Source organism: Microcebus murinus, chromosome X (genome assembly GCF_040939455.1).
Source record: "Microcebus murinus isolate Inina chromosome X, M.murinus_Inina_mat1.0, whole genome shotgun sequence".
Taxonomy (NCBI): Eukaryota; Metazoa; Chordata; class Mammalia; order Primates; family Cheirogaleidae; genus Microcebus; species Microcebus murinus.
The window spans coordinates 40444237-40468147 of NC_134136.1; the positions used below are offsets into that span (position 1 = coordinate 40444237).

Genomic DNA, 23911 nt, shown 5'->3' on the forward strand with positions numbered 1-23911 from the left:
TCAGAGGCAACAGAAAAGTACCCCAGTCCACCGGGGTCCAAAATGTAATCCTGTCTAAAAAGTCCCATCGCTTCCCTGGTCTTCTTTATTCGTAAAGATAGATAGTTGGACTAGATATTCAATTTTCAGTTTGGAAGGCATTTGTTGAATGCCTATTATGTGACAAATACTGTGCTAGACTCTGGAGATACCAGGAGAAAGTGGATAAGCCCTTATCCCTGTAGAACGAAGGAGTCTAGTGAAGGAAACACATATATAAATTATATTACAAATATAACTGTATGACCATTTGCATGATAATGGCAATATGTACACAGTGCCACAGAGGAGAAAATGACCTGTGGTAAGGAGAAAGGTCTCCAAAAGTAGGTAGTGTTTGAACTAGGTCTTAAAGGGTGCATAGGAGTTTAATAGGTGAAGAATATGAGACAGAGGATTTCAGACAGGAGGAACAGCATTCACAAAGGTAGAGAAGCAATGAAGTGCCTAGTAGCTTCGAGTAACATCAAGAAATTTCAGAATGATCAGAACTGAGTGTTTAGTAATCGTAGCAGTTAGCATTTATTGAGCATTTCATGTGAACCAAGAGCTTTTTTGTAATCAGTATGAAAAATATTTGCTAATGAAAAATTTTGCTTTCTTTGAAATCTGGTGTGTGTTTTACATCTACTCTCCATCTCAGTTCAAACCAGCCACATTTTAGATGCTTAAAATCCACTTGTGATTAGTGACTGCTATATTGGACAACCCAGCTTAAGTGAAATGTTTATATATATATATATATAATGCTTCACGAATTTTTAAGTCATCCTTGTGCAGGGGCCATGCTAATCTTCTCTGTATCATTCCAATTTTAGTATATGTGCTGCTGAAGAGAGCACTAGTGAAATGTTTTGTTGTGCTGTAGTGCTTACAGGGTTTTTGTTATTGTTTTTGTTGTATTGTTTTGTTTTTTTTTCTTCTGTTTCAACAAAATCACAGTTCATCCAAGGTGAGCCTTTGTGGACTCTGAAACCTCAGAAATTCCCTAACTAACCTGTTACGTAGTCTTTAAATTTACTATCCCTTGGGTCAGACCAATTGATCGTTTTCTGGGCAGCTTTCACATTCTTGGGTTTATCTAGTAGACAAGTGAATATGCATATCTTGGGCTCCGGATAGACTTACTAGCAGGAGAGATGCATGATGACTTCTTTAGCAGCACTAGTGGTAGTTGAAACCATGAGAAGTGAGGTCAGGCAGGGAAAATGTGTATATATTGCAGAATGAGAAGACAAGAGGACTGAGAGGCTAAAGGAAGCATCCACACTTTAGGGAAGAGCAAAGGAAGAGAAGTGGTGAAAAAATTACGAGCAGAAACAGGGACAGAGTGGTATGTCAGAAACCAGGAGGGAGAATCTTTCAAGAAAGGAGTAGACAACCATATCAACCACTGTACAGAGATCATGATGATTAAGAAGCCTGCCAGATATATCATTATACAATTCCATAATCAGTTAACTAATGTGTTTTCAAAGATAACAAAGTTAAATTTGTTAATGAAAAGAAAATAAAGATGGTAGAACCTACACGGAACTGCCTACATTAAAACTTTTCATTTTAGCTAAAAGCTCCCTCTTGTGTCCAGAATGGGGATTTTTCTTGACACTTGACAGAAAAGCTTTAAGAACATCATCTGGGGCTGGACGCAGTGGCTCACTGCATCCAGCACTTTAGGAGGCTGAGGTGAAAGGATCTCTTGAGGGTAAGAGCTTGAGGTCAACCTGGGAAACATAGCAAGACCCCTGTCTGTACAATTTTTTTAAAAAAAAATTAGCCAGTCATTGTGCCATGCAACTGCAGGTAGTCCCAGCTACTCAGGAGAGTGAGGCTTGAGCCCAGGAATTTGAGGCTGCAAGGAGCTATGATTGTGCCACTGCACTCCAGCCTGAACAACACAGTGAGACAACCTCATCTCTAAAAAAAATAAAAAAGAACATATACTGATCTATATTATTAATAATATTCATTTTGCCAATAAATGTGTATTAATTTTATAATCAAATAGAATTACAATAGTTAAAAAACAAGACAATGTTTTCCCTCTAGACTTAGGGCTGCTGTAGAAAGAAAATCATCATGTAAACACAAAAATTCCATTGAGTATTTTATACCTTTCTCAAGGGATTGTGAGAGTTTATTGAGAATCAGTGACTTCTGGGAAAGACTGACATGTTTAATAATCAGCTCAGGTAATTCAGATTCACTCTATAGTTTAAAAACTATCTCTCTATGCCCTCAAGCTATCATGTTTCCACTAAAAAGAGAGAAGAAAATGCAGGAGATCTGAAAGGCTCACAGTCCAGACACAGGGAGTAGTGTAGCAATGGAAGGTGCCAGAAGCAAAGCCCTGATTTGTTCCACTGGTGGAAGCCCTGAGGAATCAGGGAAAGAACAGTGTCCTAGGAAGCTGGAGGCCTAAGGGCTAATATCCCAGCTCTGCCTCTAAATGACTGTGTATGTATAATCTTAAAACAAGGCCCTTCCTTTTCTGGACCTCAGATTTTCCTTTGATGGGATCCTTCTATTCCATAATCTAAGAGTCACACTACCAAAGATGCAAGACTATAAAGCAGGTGATGTTTCTCATTCTTTCATCTCACCTGTTTTCAGGGCTATTACTCCCATGAGATCCCAAGGTCCTGGTGCTACCTACCGTAAACTGTAGAGTACCCTCTATTTCAAAACCCTGCGCAAACCAAAAGGAACTCGGACCAACCTCTTCTCCATAGTAAAGTTTACCTGTCAAATAAAGAACAGTTAACAATGCTTACATTTGCAAAAAGAGCTAAGGGTTGCTGTGGAGGAAGTAGAGACCTTTTACTGTATTCCTTTTGTTATGAATGGGTTTTTACCATGTGGGTGTTGTGTGTTTATGTGTGTGTGTGTTTTCATATGTGTGCGTTAAGTAACAACATGCTTTGCCTGTCAATTGGAATCTGTTGCCCTCATAGCAAAACACATTTGAGAAAGTGAGTTCCAAGTGAGACACTACTGGTACCACATAATGATAGAACAATATATATAGCCCAGGAGCATTGTCATTGCTACAGGGGACTCAGATACAAATTTCTTAAGAAAAGGAATTCACTTGATATTTTGGGTCAGATACTATGCTAAGTCCTGGTATGAGAACCTAGGATGAGCTGATTCCAAAGCCTGTCTTTTCTCCATCATATCATGTATTTTCCTTGACCCCACAGTAGGGAATGGAAAGGCTGTGGCTCAAAGAAACATCACTTTCTTATTGAATTCCTGACCAGAGAAAGAGGGAAAGCCACATGATCTAGGTGTGGAAACTGGGGACACTTGTTTCAGGGTTTATCTTTATGTCTTTTTTTCACACTTCATATTTCATTTCTTCTTTTCATATCTTCATCTCTTCATATCTTTCGTTTTCTTTTCCCTCCTATTCTTTTGTCTTATTCTTTCCTTTTTTACCTTTTCTTCCCTTTTCTTCTTATCTCTTCTTTTCCAAAGGGTGTAAAGAAAAATTTCCCTTATCCTCATCTCCTAGAAACAGAGATCGGTAGAATGGCAGTAGCACCAGGAACTTGGTGCTGATGAAAACTGATGTATTGGGTGTGGTAGCCTATAGCCTGGCAAGGGGACAGCAAGATCACCTCAACTGATCAATTAAAGTCTTGCCTTGGATGTGAGCAAAGCTGTGGAGCAGCAAAGAGCAGCAGTTTTGTAGGAGAAGGCAGTAAAGGGTAGGTTATCCAAACATTGACTCAAGTTTTTAAAAATCCTACTCAATAGTATACTAAAAAAAGAGAGAGAGAGAGATGTAGAAAACAAAGGACTCTATCCTCTACTCATGAAAAAAAAAATCAAGGGTCACATTTGGATCAGACTGTTACTCCTAGTCATTGGGAAGCAAATAGCTTCATGGGGTTTAGGACACATCTGGGCATTAACCGTTACGAATACAAAGCACACACACAAAAACAGTGCATGTCAATGACACTGTATATTCTCTTATCTCTTTCTCTGTCCCCTCCTCTCTCTTTTTCTTCCTTCTTCTTCTTCTTCCTTCCCCTCCTCCTCTTCCTTCCTGATATTTTTTCTTTTTGTTCCTCTCTCTCTCTCTCTCTCTCTCTCTCTCTCTCTCTCTCTCTCTCTCTCACACACACACACACACAAACACACACAATCTCTCTCTTTCTCTTTGAGGCAATCCAACCAGAGACCCTTCAGAGATTTCTTATTAATACAATGAAACTGAGAGAAAGCAGAGTGGTTTTGTTCTACCCCATAAAACTCTATGCACAGATCACAACTCGGCATTCACCAGAGAGTTCTCCAACTTCCCCTCTCCCTTAGGAAGGAGAGGATGTAAGCAGCCAGTCAGGTCCGCCTGCTGAACGGAGGCCAAGCGTGGGGGAATGACTGAGTAGCTACTCCTGTGCTGTCAAATGCAGTTTGCCTTGAGAGCCAAACCCACTAAAATGGGGTCTGGAAGCTATCAGAGAAGAAATCTGATGCATGTATGTTTTTACCCATAGTCGTCCATCACCAGGGATTTTTGTGTTTGAGGCATGTTGCAGAGAACTCCGGCAAGCTGCTGTATATCAACTGTGATCAGTTTTTAACATGCTGTAATAATCTAAAGGGAAACAACCCCTAAAACCCACATACCAATATTTTTTTTTCTTTTTCTATTTTGCCCTTTGGTGCCCCCCCCCATTTAAACAGAAACCTGGAAAGTAAGACAAATTGAGCAATCACTATTTTAGAAAGACCAGGCTTACTTACATGTGTCTGTGACCACAGGGTAAAGTGGGCATATTTAGGTAATGATAATGAACTTGAGTAATGCCACTTGAACTGTGTTGGATACCTATTATGTTCTAGGCACTATTTTAACATATATATTTTAACATATATAAAACTTGGTACTTTATATATGTTAAAACTAAGAGGAAAAAGAAATTCTTCCTATCTGTTATGGACTGAATGTTTGTGTGCCCCTAAAATTCATGTGTTGAAACCCTAATCCCCAATGTGATGGCATTTGGAGGGTAGTGGGAGGTAATTAGGTCATGGAGCCCTCATGATGGGATGAGTGCCCTTATAAGAAGAGATATGAGAGAGATAATCTCTCTCTCTGCTATATTAGGACATAGAGAGATGTCAGTCTGCAACCAGAAAAAGACCCCTCACCAGGAAACAAATTGGCCAAGACCTTGATCTTGAACTCCCCAGCCCCCAGAACTATGAGAAATGAATGTTTGTTGTTTAAGCCACCAAGTCTATGGTATTTGTTACAGCAAACCAAGCTGACAAGACACTGGGTCAAAAGAGATATGATACTTCAAAAGCATTTTAGGTTAATGGGATGAAGAAAATAAATACAATTTTCTGCCTAAAGAGACATTCAGTTAAGAGACTCAGAAAGTTTTATTATGAATATTATTGCAAAGCAATTTGCAACAATACTTAGAAAAAGGTACTATATTAGAAGTTGGAAAATATGCAGTCCTAAAATTTGTTACCATTCTCAATCATGTCAGCCACAGAACATTTTTAGAAAGTTTGAACAGAAAAGATTGGGGCTACTATGTTGGGGTTTCTCATTCAATCTCACAGTTCCCAAAAGATATAGTCCAAGGCAAGCGCCAACCATTCCTGGCCTTCTCTTCTGTCCTCCCTTTGAATGCTGACAGTCCTCTGAGTTTTTATGTTCAGCCCTCCTCTGTTCTCATTATACGTCTTCTCTCTAGATGATCTCATCCTCTCTGAAGATTTTTACTGTCATTTATGTGCTGGTGCTTTCCAAATCTAAATCTCCTGCTCAACATCCCTCTGGATCTCTAGATTCATATATCAAAAAATGTCCACCAGACATCTCCACTTGGATGTCCCATAACCATCTGAAACTTGAGATGCCCAAAACTAAACTCATCACTTTTCTCCCAGAATCCATTCTCCATTCTTTTTCTTGGTTGGTAAAACCAAAATTCACTTATCATTAAGGCCAAAAACCTGAGAGTCTTCCTCAACTCGTTTTTCTTTAACCACCATATCAAATCAGTTACCAAGTTCTGTCACTTTTAATTCCCTAATCACTCCCCTCCTCTCTAGCACCCCTGCCTTGCTTAGTCTAGGCACTTATCATCTATAGTATGATTTGTTACAATAACCTCCCATCAGGCTTTCCTGCTTCTGGTCTTGCCTCTTCTAATCTCATCCTTTCCAATACTATCCTCTATGCTGTTACCAGTCTAATAGGTACATCTTTGAGTCTGGTAGGTTGGCTACTGAGTAAATTATTTCAATGGTTCCCTTTCACCTACTAAGTAAGTCCAAACTCCTTGGCATGACATACAAAGGTCCCTTAACCTTGGTGCCCACTTTCCCCTCTATCTCCATCTCTCCTGCTCCTTACCCTTGATGCACTTCCTTCACTAACAATATTGAAATACTCGTAGCACCTCCCACATCCCAGGTTATTGTATACCTATGTCTTCACCGCTGTTATTCCTGCTACTGGAATGACAACCCTATTCCTATCCTTTTTATGCCTGGATAACTCCTCTTTACCCCTCAAAACTTAGTTCCAGGGGTCCCTCTTATGAGTGATATTCGTGAACCCCAACCTACAGCCATGTTTTTTCTCTGTGCTCCTCTAGTGCTCTGTCTGTGTCTCTCTGTCACAGAACATACCACATTGTTTTGTAACTGTTGGTTTGCCTTTAATTTGGGGCCTGCCTTCTGCACTGTATTGTGAGCTCCTTGAGGGGAGAGTAGAGACTACATTGCAACTCCTAAGCAAGTATACGCTATATATTCAATTGATTTTTAATAAAGAAATAAAAGTACTTTACTTTTTAACCCTCCATTTGAATTCATCTATTCCCACTGCTACTATGTTAATACAAACCTTCATTATCTCTCCCTGTATACAGCCTGAACACAGAGCCTTTGATGATTATCTAAAGGACAAAGTCCAAACTCCTTAGTCTGGCATACACAAACTGATCCCAGCCAACCTTCAAGCCTATTTCCTGCCAACACCGCCCCTGGCGACATCCATACTCCAGCTCTGCTCAGCTATCATACATTTGCCTTTGCACATTCTCTGGCCCTCTTGATGAACTCTTATTTATCTTTAAGATCCCACCTTAAATGTGCCTTTCTCTGTGATGCCTTTCCCAAATTTCCCCAGTTAATCACGTCCATCTTTGGATTCCTATTGTACCTGTCTATTATAGTATTTTCTATACTCAATTATAATCATATACTTCTACTCAGTTTCTTCATCTGGAAAATGGGGCATAAAAACAGTATCTATATTATAAGGGAATTGGAAGAACTAAAGGATATAATGTATGCAAATCACACAGCAGAGACAGCACTGAATAAATAGTAGCTGACATCATTTGAGTTCTCAATCTGTGCCAGGCATTTTACATGTAGAAGCTCATTTCACCGTCCTTATATGGGGTAGGTACAACTACTGCCTCCATATTCCAAATGAGGACACAATGACTTGGAGGAGGCTGAAATGACTTAAGGCCACGCACTTGGTTAGTGGAAGATCTGGTTGAACCCACGTGGCCTGATGTCAGAGCCATGCTCTTAACCACTATTCACCTGTGTATACCTTTCTCATTCCTACTAAAGGTGAACTCTCCTAGGACTGGGACTACACCTGCGCTCATTCAAAAGTTAGATTCACAGTCTCTAACTCTCTCAAGTCTGTTCCTGACATGAGATAGGAATGCAGGTTTCCAGCCCACAATCAGCACTTTCTCTCTCCTCCCTCGATTGGTCCCTGCTATTCAGCCACCTTGCCCTAAAACAATGTGCTTTACATTTCTCAGTCCATCTCTTTGTCCCTTTCCACTGCCTCAATGACTTTAATGCATTCTGGATCCATCTGGGGAGGCCTGAGTGTCCTTCAGATGAACAGAATATGTCTCTACACTGCATAAGGGTTTTGATCAATGTTCATTAATTGTTTTGAGCATAGTGTTACAATGATTGCAAACAGAACTGCAAATGCACCATCCAGGCCGCTATTCTGATTAATAAGTCCAGGCCACAATCTGGGACCTACATATTCGAGCTAAATTCTACAAACATCCCAGTATATCCCAAAGATGTTAAATGTTGGTATTGTTTTGCAGTCTTAAAAAAGAGAGTAGCATACAAAGTGACTAGCCAGCAGTAGCTCCAGAATTTCTGTATAGGGAAGCCACACCCACCCTCCTCCCATATATCATTTACTGTTTGTATTTATATTCTCTATATGAAGAGGTTTGGTGGGGCTGGTGAAGATTGAAGGATTTGTCTTGAAGGTGTGTTTGCAGAGCAGACATGCTTTCTGTAAGCTTATTTGGTATACCGATTAATTTCGGCTAATACCCCCTTCCCCAGGCCACATGGCGCTACCACTGAGAATGGCTCATAGTCACATACTGAGTCTTTGATAAAAGATAGATTAGAAGTTTCCATTTCTTGGCTTCATTTGATGGGTTACAGAAAACCTAATTCTACCATCCTTTCCTGATACCTACTAATTTGGGAGAAGATGAAAACCCTTTGCTGGTGAGAAATTCTAATTAAAAAGATAAGAGAGTCAAGCTAGGGAAGGAAGGAGTAGGGAAAGAGTAAGATAGGAGCCAGGAAGAAGGAAATCACACCCACACTGGAGTCAAGACAAAGTTTGTAGTTTCCACTAAGAAACCAGAAATCTCAAAACAGGAAGAAAGAGGTGAGTTGCATTCCAAAAAGCAATCAGCTCACTGACATTTTATTTATTTTTACCTGGGGAAAGCACAGGGAGGGGTGTTCAGCTCCCAGGCTGACCCAGAAGCTGCAGCTGCTATAAAGGAAGTGGGTGTTTGGGGGAGGGGGAGAGGGAACCAGGATGGGGGCCTGGCCTGTTCCTTGCCCCCAACAGAGGCCCTGAGATTCTGAAGGAAGGAACCTGAGACTGTGTGAAGCCCCAGGGACAGGAGATATTTTCCAGCCCAGCAGAAAAGGAAGCCTCTCTCCAAGGACATAAAATCTATCCCAGTCCTGATCTGAAAACCCAGAGGAAACCTTCTCGTGCCCCCTGCCTTTAGATTGCCCTGTTCACTTTGGCCATTTTAAGCACAGATGAAATCAATGGAGTTGCAAAGGAAAAGGAGGAAGAGTACAGGAGATAAAAACAGAAACTGCCAATAAAATATACACAATTAACAGAAAACAAGACTTTCCTGGGCCTTTTCCCTGATTTATAACATCTGGTTTCATTTTTCTTCCCAGAAGAAAAAAAGAAAGGGAGAGAAAAAACAGAGGTGGGGGGGGACAGAGAGAGACAAAGAAAGAGAAGCGAGAGGGAGAGAGAGAGAGAGAAAGGAGAGAGAGAGAAAGAGAAGAGAGAGAAAAAAAGAGAGAGCAAGAGAAAGAAAGAGAAAGAGAGAAAGAAAGAGAAAGAGAGAGAAAGAAAGAAGAGGTGGGGGTTGGTGAATACAGTACATATGTTTTCAACCGAGTCCTTTAAGACATGCTCAGGAAGCTGGGAGTTCAAGCCTTAAGGTGGAACTCTTATCACTGATGGAGTCAGCACCACCCTGTCAGCAGAGTATACAGGACTTTACATGGTCCTGAGCAAGTCATTTCATTCTCCCTCCCAGCTTTTGCCTCAAAAAATGGGTAGTGAGACTTTCAAAAGAAGTAATAAGAGAAAGTACACTGAGAAGTGTAACAATAGCAGTAACAGTTCCTGGAAGCTTTGCTGTGCTTTACTTGCATTTTCTTATTTAATTCCCACAATACCTGATGTGGTAAGTGTTATTATTTCCCCATTTTATAGATGAGAAAACTGGATTACACAGAGGCTGGCTTGTGAAGGTCAATAGCCAGTAATTGGGGGGATTTGAACCCAGCTCTGACTGACTCCAGAGTTTTGAATTCCTAGATTATATAAGGTAAGATTGTTGGTATTATTATTAAATTATACACTTCATGGTTTCCACATTTTTGTCTGGAAGAAATGTTCAATTTGAATATGGTTTACTTCTCTGAGTTTGAGAGATGGGGACTAGGATACTTGTTAAATGGGAATTGAGAGAGGGGGGGGACATTTGATGCCAGGGCTCGAATTCCAAACTTATAGCTGAGGCAAGTGACACCTCCCCATCAGACATTCTGCACTTAGTAATGTCAAGTGTGAAGAAAGCCACCCTCATCACATTCCCTTGAAGGGCTTTGACATTTCCAAACAACACTTCTGTTTCAAATCGAGATCACATTCATTCTGGCTGGTTCAGCCTCCTAACCCAGCTCTCCCATCTCCAAGTCTCCCTTCTATGGATGTCTACTGAGTAGGTTCCAATACTTCTTTTAAAAGAACCTCCCAAAGAAAGAAAAAAAAAGGTGCATGGAGATCTTTCCAGCTGTGAAAGATGTTGCAATATTGGAATGGGCAACTGAAAAGGGGAATTGAATCTGAAAGGCTTTAAGAACAGGAGGATCTCAGAAGCCTGAGCTGGTCAAGGGGTACTCCTGCTAAGAGGCAGAGGAATGGACAAGCTTGCCTTTTAAACTTCCCTCCAACACACTTACTCTGGCCAAGCTGGCTCAGGAGAGCGACCTCAGAGGCTTAGATTGCAAATTCATCTAGCCCAAATACGTCCTCTTAAAAATGAATAAATTTGCATGTTTGGTATGGCTTGAGTGCAGTAATCTTTCTGTATGCCTCTAAGACACATAACTGGTCACCGAAGAGCACCATCTACCAGCTGCTTCCTTCCAACTGCAGCCTCCTAAAATCCAAATCCGCTGGATGTGGTACAGTGGAAAGATTTCTGAAGCCAAGGATGGGATACCTGAGTTCTACTTGTAGTTTTGCCTGTCTCTAGCTGTATGAGCACGAGCAAATCACTTGCCTGTGAGCAAAGGGGGTTAATCCTACTTGCACAGTATACCTCACAGCTGTAGCCTGGGGGCATGGGGAGAGAGACAGGGGTATAAATATAAAGTTCAACAGATAGTTCTACAAGCCACACCTTGACTATGCCTTGTAATATCAAAGGATAAAAAAAGAAAAGCGTTCTGAGAAATTGAAAGTAGTGTTTTAACAAAAGGATGCTAATATTTTTCATTGGCATTTCACATTGCTTTTCAATGAAAGACCTGGATTTCGTCTTTGTCTGTACTGAAATGAGTGAGTCCCCTTCACTTTCTAAATCTTAAACGTATGTGTGAGTGGCTGCTGAGAGAACATAATGATCAGAGGCAGCCACTAGAGGAAAATGTGACCAGCCAGGAAATCACCTTGGAAAGTAAAAATGCAACTCTCTTTTCTGGCTATGGCTTGGCAAGTAAATATAAAAAGGGAGTGAGAGAAGTGAGAGACAAAAACAGATGAAGGAACAGAAGGCAAGAGACAGAGCTGAGACAAAGGGGAGGAAGGCAGGGTGAAGGACAGAGTTGAAGAAATCCAGCTTGGAGTCTTGGGTTTTAACACATCCAGCAGATCCTTGACCCTGAAGCAGACATGGAAGGGATATACAGATTTTTTTTATTTCCTCTGTAAAAAGGACAAAATAAGCATTTGGCTTACATGAAGATAGCTTGTGATTCTTTAGTCATCAATGCTTGCCTTAGTTCAGACACCAAAGGGTGTTTTTCTGCTGTGAACTGACTATATTCCTACTCCAAGCTTTTCCCATTACCTAAGCTTTGGGTCTCTCAAAAAGTATTGAAGTACTGACTGGGGGTAAGGGACTCTGGGAGCAAAGAAGTGGACAGGGATTTAGAACAGATGTGAATTGCATGGGAGGGAAATTCCTGGCCTTCACAAGGATTCACTGAACTTAGGCAGACCTAGCCTTGAATTCTGATTCTGTCAATTACCAGATATGTGACCTTGAACCAGTTGCTGCCTCTCTCCATACCTCATTTGTCTCAGTGCTTCATTTGTTTCCCAGTAATGTAAACATAATAATAGCCTCTGTCTCTTAATGTCATTGGGAGAATTAAATGAGTTAGGGCGAGTAAAAGGCCTGGCACAGAGCTCAAGACATAGTAGTAGGCACTTAATAAATGCTTGACGTTGCTACAATAGTTTGGTACAAGAAAGAGCTGCCCCCTGAGCCATGTTTTGCAGAAATGCCCTGTCTCCTTCACAGTAATTGCTGGAACCAGACTAGCCTGTACCCTCCACACTTTTTTCAAATGCATTCTCAAAATACTGAAGAGATTTTTCTTTTATTAATCTCTCTCCCGCCTTAGTGCCCTCTCCAGCTCTCTCACGCTCTCTCCTGCTCCTCTCTCCCCACACCCCTCATTGCCGCCCATCACCAAAGAAGTCTCCAATGCTCCAAATAGATAAAAGGATGTGGCGGTACACAGGCCCCGCTCCATTTGAAGCTGGATAGACTTGTCCAAAGGGGATGACAATATTCCTTTTGTTTCTCAGATACTAGAATCTCCCATGAATCCTTAAGTGGACATTCCGGCGCCTCTTCAGTCCACTCTTAGCTACTTCAGCCCAGGCTCTCAGGAATCTAACAGTGCCACCTTTAAGGCCTCTCTCACAATTCTGACACCTGCATCCTGGCTCCTATAGAAACTCTTTCCCTCTTCTCAATGTATGTGATGTTGAGAAAACCGTAGGATGAATAGGGAAGGCATAATCATAATGTCAATGGGACTTTAGACATGCAAATGTGTGTCCTGAGCATGGATGAGCTGAACAAAGTGGATGCGAGGGACAGGAATGGACAAGTGCCATCAGAGCCCCAGATGTGCGACGCTGGGAAGAGGGGACCTATAAATGATGAAAGGAAACACAGGGTTATTTAGAAAAATGAGACATTTGAAGGACCCAGTGAGAGGTGTGTAAATGGACGGACAGCATGAGAAACTAGGAGACAGAGGTCTAAGTGTCTGTGAGGAGCATAGATCAGAGAATTCTTGAAAGCCAGAGGGCAGGATAGGAGGAGGCTGGGTGGGAAACTGCTGGCGGCTGGGAACTTTGTGCTCAAAGAACTCTAAGAGAGGAAACTATGGGAGTCTTGTTTGATCAGGCTGCCAGGTACACTGAGGGTAGTTTTAACCTGGGACCAAAGGACCCACCTAGGAATCAGGCCAAAAGGATCTTGCCTCCCACTGATAAGTTAAGCTAGTCTATGAACCTCGGCTTCTCCCATCTGCATAGCCTTTGGACTTTGAATTTCTTCCCACTGTAATAACGTATTTCAAACAGCTAGCTGAAAGTCCGGGCAAACAAGACCAAAAGAGACTGAAAGGACACAGAAAGGGCCCTGGTCTTGCATCTAGCCTACATCAGTGTCTTTTCTCTAACAGTTTGCTCTCCTCTTAACAATGTTTTTCAAACTGTCCTCTCAGAGAACATTGTGTTCTGTGAAAAGTCAGAGTATTCTGCCTCTAAAAATGAAATGATTTTTTCCCGAAAATTTCCAAGGAAAAGCAATAAGTTAAAAGATGGGATGTCCCCCCATAAATTTTGCTGAAACTCTTGGTTCCTGCTCCCATGTGCCTATACTAAAATATAAAAATTAGCATCTGATTTAGTATAGAATAATGTTTATGGATATTTTATGATTAAATATGAATATTTCATGATATTCCACAAAGAACTCTGTGATTTCCTGTACTGTGTCACTGGAACAAGTTTAGATGCTCTAGAATTAAGGATTGAGGTCATTACCTTTATTTTGCCTGATGACTTTCTCGCTTTCATTTTTGCTTCCTTCTAACTCATTCTCCACACAGTAGCAAGCATGATCTTTCAGATATGTCAACTAAAGATCACATCATTTTTCAGCTTTAGCCTCATTAGTGGCCTCCCATTGCCTTTCAGCTGAAACCCAGACTCCTGAGCATGGCCCACAGGCCCTGCATGAGCTGACCCCTGCTTACTTTTCCAACCTCATTTTGTCCCACTGTCCTGCTTGCCCACACATTCCAGCAACACTGGCTTCTCAGTTCCTCAAATACATCAGGCTGGAGTCTATCTCAGTGCACTTTTACATCACGCTGTTCCCTTAGCCTTCAATGTCCTTTCCATCTGTGGTAGGTAGAATTTGGGTCCCATAACCTTTGCCCCCTGATATCACACCTGTAGTCATGTCACATTACATAGCAAGAGAGATTGTGCAGATGTAATTCAGGTTACTAATAAGCTAACCTTAAGATTGAAATATTGTCCTGGATTAGCTAGGCAGGCCCAAAGTAATTACACAAGGCCTTAAAAGCAGAGAGATGCAGCAGAAAGGAGCTCAGAGATATTTGAAGCATGAGAAGGTCTCCAGACACCCTTGCTGGCTTGAAGATGGAAGGGGCCATGTGGAAAATGCAAAAAGGAAATGAGCTTGGAAGTAGACTCTTCCCCAGAGATTCTAGCAAGGAATACAGCTGGCCTACACCTTGATTTTGGCCTTGGAGACCCTAAGCAGGGAATCTACCCTAGCCACACTGTGCCTGGACTGCTGCCCCATGGAAACTGTGAGATAATAAATCAGGGTTCTTTTAATTCACTAAGTTTGTGGTGATTTGTTATGGCAGCAATAGAAAATTAATATACCACCCTTCCCTGTTCATGACTATCTCCTTTCTATCTTTTGGATCTTAGCTTAAATGTTACCGTGTCTGAAAGTCCTACCCTGACCATCCTGCTTGAAATTAGTCTCCTCTCCCCCACCCCCATTATTCTCCTTTTCAGTCCTCTTTGTTCACTTTATGATTCTTACCATAATTTTAGCTATTTTATTTATTTGATGTTTTAACTGTTTTTTGTCAGTCTCTCTCACCAAATTGCCATGAAACAAGGGGCCACATCAGTCTTGTTCTCCATCTTAGCCTCATTGCCAGCACAGTGGATCACATATAATACGTACTTAATAGAAATGTGTTGAATGAATGAATGAATGAATGAAAGTGCCTGACAGAGTAATATTTGCAGTACAACCCACTGGAATGTAAGCTCCATGAGAGCAGGGATTTTTGTTCACTGGGTCATAGAAAAATGAGTGGGATAAGCACTCAATAAATATCTGTTGAATTAATTAATTAATATTTGTTGAGCATCTATTTTGTATCAGGAACTATGTCCTACACTTTACCTACTTTATGTCATTGGATCCTCACAATACCAATTCAAGTTGGGAACTATTATTTTCTCTATTTTACAAATGGTGCTCAGAGTGGTTAAGCACATTGTTTAAGATCACATGGCTAGTAAATGGGAGAGCCAGAATTCAAACCCGGGCCTTTCTGCAAGCCTATGCCTTTCACTGTACCTTACTGCCTTCCAAGTATTAACACAACCCACTACCCTCTGGCCTGATAAAAGCTTTGCAATGGGTAAAAAAAAAAAATTGCACATCTGGGCATTCACATGAAACTGCGTATAATTTTAGGGTATTCATATAGCCTACTGATAAACCTCAGGTTAACTTAAAGTATTCTACCTGCATTAAAGGATGTTCACGCTTTCATAGAAATTAACTGGGTTAGACCAGATGAACTTTGGGTGCCCTTCTAGTTCTTCTATGACGGATATTCTTGAAGATGGAAAAAAAAAAAAAACTTTCAAGATTCAAAGACATTAAGTGCCCATAGCAGACAGGCATTGGGGACAGGCTAGCATTTTAGGGATTAAGCTCTGTCTAGTATCCCCGATGACTGAAAACCATGTAAGTTTCCAGCCCTGGCTGTAACAGTTCTTCTGGTGGTACCTAATCTTCCAAATATTTGTGAAGTCACCAGAGATTTGAAAATAGCATGAAGCTAAAGGCATAAGACAAGTAAGAAAAGCTCTGCACAGAGCTGTGAACTTAGAGATAGGGCAGGCTTCCTAGGCTTCAGCTCCTGTGACTCAGGGTCTGAGAGCTGTGGCAGCTTCCCTTTGGCCAAAAGCCCCCACCCAGCCCTGGCGCTGAAGAACTTGCCGATCTCTCTCAGAGCACTATTTCATCGAAACCAAGTATTTATGTTCCCTCTCAGCTTTGTGTAACACTTGAAATTCCTTCCAGATAAACAACAGGATTGTGGCCAAGAAGGAGCCATGAAAGAAGTTAGAGATAAGACCTAAGGCTTAATTTATGAAGCCAAGTTTCTGAAAATGCTTATATCCCTTAGTGGTCGGGCAGCAGCTGCCAGCTCCTTTCTTCCAGCTTCCCTGCCATCACCCAGGGCTTGCCAGGGTTCTTCTGGTGCCCACAGCCAGGGAATGCCACTCTCCTTTTCCCTGATCTCCAGTCCCTTTCCTCACAGTGAGTCATTATGATAGCCACAGGCTTTCAGGCCCAGCTTCCTGAATCCAACTGAAACTACTCTGGGGCAGACAGCAAGGACAGCATGAACACACTCAGTTCACATGCAAGGCTTGCTTGTTCTTCACTGATATGGCCCACCCTGAAGCCTGTATTCTCTTAAGAATCTGGACACTCTCCAGCTAAATCACCTCCCATTTTCTAAGTGGCCTCCTTGCTCCCCAAAAGCCTTGCCTGGAGTTTCATCTTCCAATCTGCAAGGGGGATAGTATAGTTGCTAAGAGTTCAGGCTCTGGAGCCACACTGTCTAGGGTTAGATTCCACTCTGCCACTTGCTAGCTAAGCATGGGGCCTGTGGCCAGTTACCCAACCTCTTTGGGTCTTTTTCTTCATCTATAGAATGGGGATAAAAATGATAACCCTGAACTCTTGGTGGTATAAGGATTCAAGTTAATACAAGTAAAGTACTTAGAACGTCACCTGTCTCATAGGACCCAATGAATGTTAACTATTAATATTATTCTTTACCTATTCTGGGAGGCAAGGTATCCTTTTGTGTATCCAAAGCGCAAATAGATACCTTGCCTGCTGCTATTTATGTCGTTAGTACGTACTATACAAAAGCAATGTGTGATGGCCCTAACTTGGGGCTTTGCAATGCCGCACTGTGATAATAACAGATAGGACTTACTGAGCATTTGCTATGCTTCAGGTACTGCTCTAAACACTTTACATGCATTATTTTATTTAATCCTCACTAGAAACCTAAGAGGTGGGTACTGTACTCTCCTCACCAAAGCACAGACGGATTACATAACTAGGTAATGTGAAACTTAAGTGAACTTTGTGCAAAGGTTAATTATCATGGCTTGTGGCTATAATAGAATGCCTTGTGGAGAAGACAGAACACTAATTTGAATTTGAGACCCATCATAGAACTAGAATAAGCAGAGGGAATGAGGAAGGAAAATTCCAAGTAGATGAAACCAGGAAAGTAGAAGGTGGAAATGAGTCTTGTGTGTGGAATAAATTGACCTGACTGTTCCAGAGGCCACAGAATGGAGAAGGGTAGGAACTCCAGCTGACAGAATAATCCTTCCCACCTAACAGATGGAACAATTGAGCTTTGGTACTGGAGCAACACTGCTCAGTGACTCAGACCTAGAAGCAGCAATCATTTGGTGTTGACCCTACTCCATCCACTTTAGATGATTATGTTTCTAAATCATCCCTCGAGGCTCCTATCAAAATAGCTCCATGGCCATGTAGTATGCCATCAGTTTCCAAGGTCATGATCTCCACCTCTCAGCTAGGCTATCATTTGTGTCTCCCTTCGTGTACCCCACTGAAATATGGTGAAGTGTATAGATTGGATCAGCAGAATGGGCCTTGTGAGGACTGAGTTAAACTTGGTCCATTCTCTACCTTAGGATTCCAAAGCAATTCAAATCTTCTCCAGAACCTTTCCATAGCCCCATACCTGTCCTCATCTAAAGTTCCTGCTTCACTGTTGACTCTTGGAAAGAACCCTTTAAGAATAATAACATTTATTTTTGCTATAAAAGCTTGTGAATCTCTCAGGCATGTCAGACTATTGGTGGAATCCTGTGGCAGCATATGGAATCAGGAGAGAAGAGTAAGATGAGCTGGGTTTCAAAGGAAGGAGATATAGCCAGAGCAATTTTTTTACAGGCCAGGAAGGGTTAATGGCAACATAGCGTTTTACATTACAAGCAAAACACCAATGAAGACAAAGGCCTCTCCCCTCTCTTCCTTCCTTCCTCCCTCCCTCCCTCCCTCCTTCAAAAATGAGAACACCGCAAACAGAAGGGGAGAATGTCCACTTCCCCATTCCCCCATCTCCCCCCTACCAAACTTGACAATTGGAAGCCCATTCTCTTGGAGTGATGAATCATATCTTGACAGAAATGAGAGGCCAGGCAGGAAATGAGAATTCTGTCTTCTCTCTTGAGCCTGAAATGCGCACCCAGATGTTGCCATGGTAACTCACTGGTACTGGGACTCTGATCTACGCAAGCCAGCACTATGCTTCTCTAGTGACCACTCAGCTCCACCTGCTTTTATGCTTTGTTTCACCTTTCCTGGATGTCAATAACATGCTGGCATCTTCCCAGATCACAGGCTAGTCTGGGAAATGAATGTATCATCAGTAAACACGGGAGGTGGGGGGTGGAGAAGGCTACAACAGGCCTGTAAGATGGAAGACTGGGTTTTATTTGGAGCTCTGCACCGGCAAACTATGTAACTTGGCAAAATGCTTTACCTCTCGTGACCTTGTATTCCCTTTCTAGCATTTGAGGGGGGTGGGCTAGTTGATTTCCAAAGGCTTTTCTCTCCCCAAAATGATTCTGTGCATGTCTTCTTTTTTAACACGCACAGAAATGTCAGTGGTAATTATTTCTAGAGTTGGGGTTCTAAGAATTTTAAAAAGTGGCTGTTTAATGAAAAGCCTATGAAGGAAGTGGAAGAAAGGAAATAAATGGGTTGGGGATGGGTAGAAGACAAATGGTAACTTCATACCTTCCAGTCTGGTGGTAGCTATATTCCATGAGTGCACACTCAAGGTCAAATGTAAGTGAGGAATGGGGCCACCTTTATTCTTCCATCCTTTGTGCCTTCAAGTACCTTCAAGGTAGGTGGCCTCCTCCTAACTTAGTCTCCCAAGTTTCCAGCTGACAGTAGTTCATTCTCACTTTCTTGCCTTTATGTGGACTGCCTTCCCCATCTGAACTCCCTATCATCTACCAACCAAATCCTACATAGGTGTAAAGTCTAGCTCAAGCCCCATCACCTCCATGAAGAATCACTGGATCTCTCTCAGGCTACCGGGACCCCTCATGCTTCTATGGCTCATGGGATGTGTACCTCCTAATTCTTTTCATAGGCTGTTCCCCCATCTTAGCTACTTTTATCTTTATTGTTTTAAATGTACTTTCTTTTAAAAATGTAATTATTTTCATATTGATTTTAAATATGGAGAGAGAAAAAGAAGAAAACCAAAATGGGCCATAAACTCCCCCTTTCTACCTCTGTTGATTTTTTTTTATATATAAAGGTAACACATGGGGGAATGGGGATAGGGGAGATGTTGGTGAAAGGATACAAAATTTCAGTTAGACAGGAGGAATAAGTTTAAGAGATCTGTTGTATAACATGGTGACAGTAGTTAATAACATTGTATTGTATACTTGAAAATTGCTAAGGGTGTAGATTGTAAATGTTCTCACCGCCCTCCCCCCAAGATGGTAAGTATGTGAGGCAATGCACATGTTAATTCACTCGATTTAGCCATGCCATAATGTATACATATTTCAAAACATCATGTTGTACACTATGAATATACATATTTTTTATTTGTCAATTTAAAATTTTTAAATAGAGACAATGCATATGTAAAATTAGAAAATTCTAACTATGGAAAAGTACCAATCCTCTCCCCATTATCCCTAGTCCCTTTCTTAGAGATCACTAGAAAATATTTCATGAGGCATTATCCAGAAAAAAAGAAAACAACATACACCCACATACATATATGTATCTATACTAGGCATAATCCCTTATCCCAAACACTTGATGCCAGAATTATGTTAGAATTCAACATTTTTAGGATTTTAACATGGTGATATAGTGTCTATGACATTCAGTATGTCACTACCTCAGCGGGGTTTGGCATAGCAAAGACATAAATTAGACATGTCCAATATTAATCAAACATACCAGAATTTATAGAGCAAAATGTTTGAATCTTCACTTTATGTTGGATAAATGAATATTATTTATCTGATGAAGACTATAAATAGCCACATGTCATTAGTATCAGGGTTTTTTTTTCCCCAAATGAGTTTGTGCCAGATTTTGAAAAAAAAATTATATTTTCAGGGCTTTTAGGATTAAAATACTGCAGACAAGGGATTGTCTTTATATTCATATTCTCTCTTTCTCTCTTTTTCTCAAACATACACACATACAAAGAGGGTACTATACACACTCTTCCACCCTTGCTTCTCTGTCCCCTAAATAATGTATACTAGCAATGTTTTTGTATCCACCCATGCAGATTCTTTTCAATGTTTCTTATTCTTTTCAATGTTTCTCCCAACACTCCAATATATGACTATGCCAATATTGATTTAGCAAGTCCTCTGTTAGTTGACATTTTGTAATTTATACATTTTTATTTTTTGTCATTTTTGTTCTTTTCTTTCTCTCTTTCTTTTCCTTCTTTTCTTTTTTATTAGAAAGTTGAAGTGAATATCCTTCTTCTCCATATCTCTTCGTGTAATTTTACAAGTATATCTGTAAATGAAATTCTTGCCAGTAGAATTTGGTAACCGTTTTTGTGTTTGGATCTTGTCTTTTCAGAGAGACTACAAGCTCCAAAGTGCACAGTTTATATATTTAAATCCTTTGTATCTACCTTGGAGCTCTGACATATAATAAGTGCTAGTAAATGTTTGCTAAATTAGTAAAAATAATGAAGATGATGAAATTAAATAATGAAAATAAAAGTAATGGGGGTAATGAAAACCTTCATAAAGGCCCTTATATAGATCTTAAAAATCAGACAAAATTATTTAGCAAGAGCTTAAAAATATCATACCATTTGACCCTGCAGTTCCAATTCTAGTTACATTTTTCCTAAGGAAACCATTTAATGTATAAATAGAGATTTATGTATAAAAATATCATTTGGAGCATTATTTATAATAGCAAAACTTTTGAGAATCCCTGAATGGTTAACACTGCTGGTGCTGGGGTGTGGGGTAGGAGAGTGAGGGGAAAATATATACATACATATGCACATATATTTACAATTTACAAAAAGCATGTTTGCAAAAATTTTTAAGGATATGGAGAAAATTTTAAGATCCAGTAAAAAAAGCAAGCTAAAAATCATACATATAATTCTCAACTATGTAAAAGTGTTTTAAGGGCACTGGAATCAAACTAAACTCCAATATGAACCACTGTTTCCACACTGCATCTAGGTGGAAGAATAATAAGGAATGTTTTTTATTTGCTTTTTAGTACTTTTCTATACTATGCATATTACATTTCTACAATGAGTGTGTGTCATTTTGATAATCAGATAGATTTTTTAAGTTAACTAGAAATAAAGGACTCCCATTCCCATCCCCACATAGAGATAGATGAGGAGACACCTTTTGGTACATGCTCAGACCTTACCCTACCTGGTACCATTATGGAGTCTCTAACAAGGTCCCAGGATGTGTTATTAGCTGTAAGATGTGCTCTGACATGTACCATTTTATAAACTCCAGCCCAAGCCAAATCATGTCTTGCTACCTTTCCTCAGAAAGCCTCTTTCTTCCCCTCCTCTACCCCCCACACATCTACCCATCAGACTCATTCTAATTCAGGTCAGTCAAGGTGACTACTTCATTGTTTTGACAGCTTTTCTATTCTTGGTATTGTCCCCATAAGGGTTGGCTGGTCTCCCTCTCAGGTGCCTACCCACTCAAAGTCCCCTAAAACCCAGAGAATAGTCACACCATTTATCAGAAAGAAGAGAGGCCAAGAGGTTAACTAGAGAGTCTGCCTGATTTGGGTCATTGTTTGTCACTAGCTTTCTTTTGCCTGACTGGCTTAAGATAGTTGTCTTTTTCTGGGTTCTTTATTCTTGTCTTGCCTTTGGAACTTTCATGGAGAATAGAGGCTACCTATAAAGTCAGATCCTTTTAGTATCCCACCCCTAGCCACTCAAAATGATGTCCTTAAGCCAGCCTTGCCTTTCTCATAGCCATATGCATATTTTCCCAGCAATTATGCATGATCACATGCCCTAATGGGGAAGGGGGCCTCTGAGCCACATGCTACCTATCCTGTTAAACCCTCTGATTCTCTAGGCCAGGGTCAGCAAACTACAGCCCTTGGGCCAAATGTGCTTGGCAACCTCTTTTTATGTGGTCTATGAGGTAAGAATTTTTTAATGTTTTTTAATGTTTAAAAAAAAATCAAAAGAAGGAAATATTTGGTGATCATGAAAAGTATATAAAATCCAATTAAAGTTTTATTGGAACACAGCCACCCCCATTAGAATACCAATTTGTCTATGACTGCTTTCACACTACTATGGCAGAAGTGAGTAGTTGTGACAAAACTGTATGGTCTGTAAACCTAACATATTTACAATCTGTCCCTTAGCAGAATACATATAGGGACATAGAGCAACAGGGAAGGGTGTGGCAAACTAAAAAGCACATGTCTCTCTAAAGACAGCAACCAGGACTTGCAATCAATCATTCATGATGCAGGCTCAGCTTTGCCAAATCTTCTAAATTTTTAAGAGAAGACAGAAATCCTGATTTTTATGTGAACTCTCCTGGTTTTTATATGTTGACAAATACTGCTCAGGTCAAAAAATCATGTCTGCCCACTACAAGATCACAGCTTCTGTTCTAGGGCTCTGAATATGCAAGGAGCCAGTTCAGACTGGAAGTCAGAGCCACTCATTCCACCATCCTTGCAAACCAAGGGTGCAAGCAAAGAACAATTGAGCTCATTAAAATAACCTGCTCTACTGCAGATGCTGCAGTGTTTGGGGTTGAGGATCAGAAATGAAAAAAAAAAATAAGGAGAAAAGTCCAGCACTTCCCTCTGCTACCATTTCTTATGAGACTTCTCTTGTGGGCTTCAACATTGGTGACCAATCTCTTCCTGCACACCCTCTGGGTTTTTCTCCTCCCTCTCTGGCTGTCCTATTAGCCTGTCTCACTATTTCTTTGTTTGGCTCCTCTTCTGCACTCTTGTATTTTCTCTTTCATTAAACTGGGGTTTCTCTCTTTCCTATTGCCACTCCTTCAGGTACTGGTGGATAAAGAAATCACAGAGGCCCGGCGTGGTGGCTCAGGCCTGTAATCCTAGCACTCTGGGAGGCCGAGGTGGGCGGATTGTTCGAGGTCAGGAGTTCGAAACCAGCCTGAGCAAGAGCGAGACCCCGTCTCTACTATAAATAGAAAGAAATTAATTGGCCAACTAATATATATAGAAAAAATTAGCCGGGCATGTTGGTGCATGCCTGTAGTCCCAGCTACTCAGGAGGCTGAGGCAGCAGGATTGCTTGAGCCCAGGAGTTTGAGGTTGCTGTGAGCTAGGCTGACACCACGGCAGCTCACTGGGCACTCACTCTAGCCTGGGCAACAACAACAAAAAAAGAAATCACAGAATTTGCTCCTGGCTTGGTTGTGCTTGCAACTTCTTCCAGATTTTAGATATGTTTTAGAAAGAGGTGGAAGCCCTACTTAGGCCTCTAGTCTAAGCTATGTAACTTCAATTTTCCTAGGGAGCCATGCATTGGGTTTTCAGCTTTTCTATTAAAGCAATACTTTGTTCACCATTTCACTACTGACCCTCACAAATTTTTCTATACAGAATCTCATGAGGGGAAGGGCTGATTGGCAGGGCAGGATTGCAGCACTCCCAGGTTCTATAGAAAAATGCCATCTAAATACTAGCAAAATTCACCCCAGTTCCTAACAGATACCTTCTCTCCTGGTTCTTTTCTTTCCTTTCAGGCTGTTACATCCCAGGCTCCATTACTAACCCCTCTTCTTGTGCTCACCTTGTAAATGCTGCTGTGACCCAAGGTT

At 40.9% G+C, this 23911-nt stretch overlaps 1 non-coding gene across 1 annotated transcript; it reads right to left on the reverse strand.

Annotated features, from left to right (window-relative positions):
• Positions 1-774: 774 nt before the first annotated feature.
• Positions 775-881, reverse strand: LOC142866026 (U6 spliceosomal RNA). Its single transcript, XR_012916099.1, has one exon. It is a non-coding gene; the product is annotated as a U6 spliceosomal RNA (small nuclear RNA).
• Between the last annotated feature and the right edge of the window lie 23030 nt (positions 882-23911).